The following is a 6,507-nucleotide window of genomic DNA, read 5'->3' as shown; positions in this document are numbered from 1 at the left end:
GAGACCGAGTATGTGCTTCAGGCCCACCCAGACTGTGAAATACGATGGATATATTTGAACCACCATGAAGGCAGGAAGTCAAGGCCAATAATAAGGTCATTGTGCTGTGGCAACAAGCCCAACTGTGAGGTTTTGACCCAAGTATTCACACAGCGCACACTTCAGCACGGGATTCTGTCTGAAGAAATCTAAATTTCCATTCAAGTATCAGAAGATGCTCTCAGTTAGTGACCCAGTCAACCTACTTTCCAGTATTGAGCCTTAACTTGACAGACACTGATCTGCCTGAACGGCAGTGGAGCCTCCTGGTTTCAGCATGTGCTCGGTGACAGCAGAGCAGGAGTCCAGGGCCAGAAGAGCTATAGCAGCTGGCCGCTTCGTATCGGTGGTTTCTCTGCTTGTAGCTGTGGAGGTGAAGTAGGTTCTGGCTGTTGTAGGTGCTACAAGAAGTGCCCTTCCTCAGACACAGCAGGACTTCGGATACACCCAGGCTGTTACGATGGATGGGGATGCCAGGGAAGGAGCAAAGCAAAGGGGTGGTCGCGTGCTGGGGCAGAAGTCGGAGGGCAGCACCCCAGTGAGGCTGCTCTGCCACCTAAAATACGTGTTGCCTCTACAAACGGAGGTGCTGCCAGCTGCCCATCATCCAGATTTCATGTGGCTGCCCTGGCGAGCCCTGGAAAGGCAATGTCCTCCCCTGCACCCTCTCCTGACATACCAACTGCTGCACCTCTGTAGCAACCCACATGCATTGCATCGGCTAAATAGTGGGGATGGGAAGGGAAATTGGTCTTGAATACACCTCTCTGGGCGCTTCCCTAGGATAATGTAGTCACAATGTGTCGTGTTTTCCTCTCCTTGACAAAATTTTAATTTAAAGTGATTCTTTCTCTTGAACTTTGGCATAACGTAGAACTTGATCTTTATCCAGCCTTGACTGTCCACCCAAGTTTGATTTAAAAAGACAGGATACTCTTCCACATTTGCTGGTTAATCTGTTCCAACAGATTATTATTTAAAGTATATAATTCATTAAAATAAACAAATTTAATTCAAATTTGTCTTTTCTGGGTTTCCACTTGCAATAATTGAATTGCCTATGAATATGAAAGAAGAAAAAAGCTTTGCTTTTTCTGACTAAAATGTCTCAAACATCTAAGTCTCATTGTTAATTCTTAAAAGCTATTTGCTTTTTGCAGCACTGTTACTCTTTTTTCTGTAAGTTGTAAATTTTCATGGCCCTGTCCTCCTCTGATAAGATGTAAAAAATGAAAGACAAATTGTTAAAAAGCAAAAAAGGAGGAATTATACACAGAATCAGAGATTACAGAATCACAGCACCACAGAAAAATTGAGGTTGGAAGGCAGCTCTGGAGGTCATCTAGTCCAACATCCAAGCTCAAGTTGGATCAGCCAGAGCAGGTCTTCCAGGATCATGTCCATCTTGGTTTTGAATATCTCCCAAGGATGCAGACGCTACAACATCTCTGGGCTACCTCTTCCAGTGTTTGATCACAGTACAATAAAGAATTTTTTTTCCTTACATTTAAAACCAGAATTTCCTGTATTTAAATTTGTGCCCATGGTCTCCTGTCCTGTCATCGGGCATCACAGAGAAAAGTCTGGCTCTGTCTTCTTTACTCCTTCCCAACAGGTATTTACACATGCTGGTAAGATCCCCCCTGAGCCTTCTCTTCTCCAGTCGCAGCTTTCTCAGCCTCTCCTTGTATGTCAGATGCTCCAGTCCCTGAATGATCTTCATGGACACCTTCCTTGGTCACAGTTCAGTATGTCCATGTCTGTCTTCTTCTGGGGAACCCAGACGTGGACCCAGCACTCCAGATGTGTCTCACCAGGGCTGAGCAGAGAGGAAGGATCACCTCCCTTGACCTGCTGGAAACACTCTTCCTAATGCAGCCCAGGAGGCTTTGGTCTTTTTTATGACAAAGGCACATAGCTGCCTCATGATCTTCTTGTTCTCCACCAGGACCCCCAAGTCCTTCAGAGCTGCCTTCCAGCTGGTGGGTCCCCAGTGTGTACTGGTGCATGGGGTGATTCCTCCCCAGGGGCAGGGCTTGGCTTTTCCCTTTGTTGAACCTTGTGAAATGCCCGTCAGCCCATCTCTCCAGCCTGTTGAGGTCCCTCTGAATGGCAGCACAACCAGCTGGTGCATCAACCCCTCCTCCCTGTTTTGTGTCCTCTGCAAACTCTGTCCTGTTGTCCAGGTCATTAATGAAGTTGTTAAACAGTGTTGGGTCCAGTATCAACTTCGCCAGTGACTGGCCTCCAGCTGGACTGTGCGCCTCTCAGCCTGGCAGCTCAGTTTTCAATCCACCTTACTGTCCATTTATCTAGTTCATATTTCATCAGTTTGTCTATGAGACATTACAGGAGACAATACTGAAGTTGAGATGAACAGCATCCACTGCTCTCCCTTCATCCACCAAGGCAGTCATCTCATTGTAGAAGGTCATCAGGTTGGTCAAGTATGATTTCCCTTTCACACAAACATGCTGACTGCTCCCAGTCATCTATTTGTCCTTCATATATGTTTGGAAATGGTTTCCAGGATTATTCGCTCCAACACCTTCCCAAGGATCAAGGTGAAGCTGACTGACCTGTGGTTCCCTGGATCCTCTTTCTTGACCTTCCTGAATATAGAAGTGACATTTTCATTCTTCCCGTCCTTGGGAATGTCCCCTCATATGAACTTACACAGTTTCTTAGGATATAAAATATTGGGGGGGGAGGGGGAGTTAAAAAGATTTGTGAGATTTTTTTGTTCCCCTCTTATGACTGTAATTCTTTACAAACATTTCCATGGCTATTTGCCTAATTTTTAGTTAAAAAAAAATAAAATAAGATCAGAACAAACAGCTGTGCCTGAAAAAATATTGCTCATATAATCGCCCACCATGAAGAACTAAAAGGAGAGTTGCCTTTGTACTGCGTTAAACATTTTTACTCTGTTACTACTGGGATCTGTTTAACAAGCAAATAGGAAAAACCTAACAGTTGGCTTTACAACATAATTTTTTGACAGAACACAGTGTGGAATAAAATAATTTCTTGTCCCTCAGAGCTAGTAGGTGATCAATCACAAATGAAACACAGAAGCAGGAACTGAAGGCAAATAGTGAAAATCCCAAATGCTGTTCAATTGTCTGCAATGCAGGGAAGTTTTTTAAGGTTATCATGAGCCTGATGGCAGCAGAGAACGTTCCCCTGTACCTTTTATCAGGGAATGACTGCTTGACAAATGCTTCAGCCTTGGAAATCCTAACAGGAGATACTCTCAGAGCTAGATCTTTTAAATGGTAAACTTTTCTATTACCTCCCTATTCAAAAGAAAGGATAAAATGGATCAGGCTGCAGTGATACTAAACTATGTCCAGAGAATGATGTATTTTAAAAAAGGAATTTTAAAACTCTTGCAGAAACCCATTTTATTCAGCATTTTCAATGTTTAGCGTTTTACAATAAGTATGTGCCCTTAGGATAGTTCTAAAATACTGTGCATTATTCATTGTTCGTCCAGGATAAAACCAATTAGTTTTCCTACTCTGAACAAAGATTTTTCAGGAGGCACACTGTAATATCAACAAAGGTCCCCTCAGGACAACACATGAATAATGGAACAGAAAGTAAAGTTAGTCACCTTCCTGTCTGCATAAATCTATAAAAAGTGCTTCAGTATGATAGATGATGGGGATGGTGGACTGAATGTTGAACTATGTCTCTGCATTCAAGCACACAGATGCCTTAAATAAATTATGTATCAGAAGAGAGCCTCTTAATTCTAAAAAAAGGCTGCACCAAAACATATTCATGGCTTGGGCTGCCTTCTCCTATTATTCTACTGTTTAGAAATCAATAATATCAATAGTTTCTGAAAGGTCAAACAAGATGATGTGTTCATTGGTATGAGTAGTATTTCAATGTTATCTGTTCTGCAGCCTAAAAATGTAAGAAAAACAGCACCGAAATACCCATTGCATGTAAGGTAAAATGTTGCAATACTGCTTGTGCACACTAGTTGAAAATTAATTTTTCATCTAATGTCTTTGTTTATAATTTGACTCTCCCTAATAAAAGCAAAGGTGCAAGTAGTGCAAGTATCTCCTACGTAACATCTCTCCTTCCTTGAAAAGGCTAGCAAACCTCAAAACAATTCTGGGAACTTTGCCTGCACCTAAAAACAGAGTTTCAGGGATTGCAACCAGCCCTGCACTTCCTGAAGCACAGCGTAATTGTAAGGCTTGTAATAACACTATCTACTTCATCACGTTACTGCAAGACAAGCCAGAAAACTAAAGTTAAAGTATTTAATGTGAAGAATGAAGATGCTCTCCTTTCAAGCTTTGTTATCCTTTTTTTTATGCTCCCTGCAGTTTGCTTTCTTTTCTCCATCTGCATTTTATTCCTGTATTATATTTCAGCTCTGTTCTGTGTGCACTGATAATAACATCGTGTAACTGAATGAAATGCTGTTTTTCAGAAGCTGACATTTTAGTTACTTTTGCTTTGCTTCCGCTACCACACACAGAAAGGGGCAAGAGAGTGACAATGGAGGAATTGGAGAGTAAATAATCTCATTTGTAAAGGTTCACCAAGCAGCACAGCACAAAGGAATTAACAAGATGTTCATGGCAGCTTTTTAGCTCTTTAATCACTTCTCTAACATGTGGGAGACTTTTCACTGCGAGGGAAAAGGTATCTCAAGAAAGGAGTTCACTTTTACTAGATATTTTTGCCCTTCATGATAGCACTATTAAAAATAACAGCAGTCCTTGGATTTTATTTCCACTTAACAATTAATGTCTCTTATACACACCTCTAAGGCTGTTTCAAGCATCTCCATGTCAACTGCCCTGAGCAAAACTACTATATATTCTTCGAGAGGCCCTCTGGCACTAAAAATGTGCCACCAGGTTTTGTGGCACCCATAACAAGTCCCTGCTGGCCTTGGCCCTAACTCGTACTTAAAAATAGCATATATATATGGACCAATACACAATTTAAGTGCAAGAGTTATTGAACACTGCACTTACCAGTATCTATTGTGATGGTGAAAAGCATTAATGCCATAAATCTTATTTATCACCTATATATAACCATTCAGAATCCAACTCTCTTTTCACCCTAACAGCTACTGAGGGGATTATGTCAGGGTAAAGTGCTCTTTGCCAGATCATGCAAATGTCTTCTGACACTTCTTTCTATTACAAAATACTTATTCAAAGGGAAGGAGTCCCTCAGCTTCACTTTTGGATGTTGGGTGATCCTTGATGAGATACAGTTTCCCAGATGAATAGGATGAGGTGGGACCAGGGCTCTTCACCTGTGACAGTCTTTGAGAAATCCAAAAGAGACACAGACCCAAAGTGTGGCCCTTGATGGCACAAGGCAGAAGTGTTTTAACTTAAATATCTGTGGCACTTCTGTGACCATCTCCCCTCCTTGAATCAGTTGTGCACCTTGGGTAAGAAAACCGACAAATAAGGAAATATCCTTCTATTCCAACTACTGGAAAACCGGCGCTCAGCTCCCTAAAATCAGCTCCACTCAGCATGAGAGAAATGGTATCCCAGCACAGGAATGTCCAAACACAGGAGCTGAGATCACACACTGAATGAATCTCCATTGCTTCATACCTACAGAGTAGTTTGCAGTCTTGTTTGGGGGTATAAAACTCCTCTGCTCTGATATCCTGGGGTCTTTTAATACCACTTGTGTAGATCAGCTTTGGGCACATAGAGAAGATAGTAAAGAATCGAGGTCCACCGCCCGAGAAGTTCAGCTCCAGCTCTGTGAGTGCTGGAGCTCTGTCCCCAAGCAGATTTGCTGGAATGGTTTTACTGATCCTTCTTCACATGTGCACAGTCAGATCATCTCATCAGCGTAGCTGCAGCAGATGGGCTGTGCCATCAGAAAAACGTGTCCTGGAGGAATAGCTTTGGCCAAGGTTCTTCCGTGCACCACGTCTCCACTTCTCTGGGCTGAAATGCAGTTTCCCCTTCTTGCCCCCACCTTAGGCTGGTGCTAAGCCGGGTTTTCTTGCAGGGCTGCCTCTCAGCAGTTATCACTACCCTGGTTCAGCTCACTGAAAAAACAGAGCAAGGCCAGCATTGCTGCAAGGGAGAGGTCAGGAATCAGCAACCGGTGATGGGGGAAAGCGTGGTGCCACTTTCGGTGGCTGACAATATTTAAATCGGCTTGAACAGGTCATGAGACCACAGGCGGAGACTCAGGTAACGCTCCTTGGCGCTGCACTAAGAGAAGTTTAATTATTTGCTTTACTATTTGCAAGTAAGGGAGAAAGGAGGGCCACAGACAAAGGCCTCTCTTTCCCTCAAACCAATGCTAACAAATAGCTTAAAAAGCATGAAGAAAATAGGAAGCAATATATTTAATATGAAAATACTAAGAAACATTTTTCTCCTATGTGTAACTCTTTATCTGTAGATCTGAAAGCCATTACTAATGACTTTTTTAACACAACCCCCC

Source organism: Aquila chrysaetos, chromosome 19 (assembly GCF_900496995.4).
Source record: "Aquila chrysaetos chrysaetos chromosome 19, bAquChr1.4, whole genome shotgun sequence".
Taxonomy (NCBI): Eukaryota; Metazoa; Chordata; class Aves; order Accipitriformes; family Accipitridae; genus Aquila; species Aquila chrysaetos.
Note: the sequence above shows the minus strand (reverse complement) of the source record.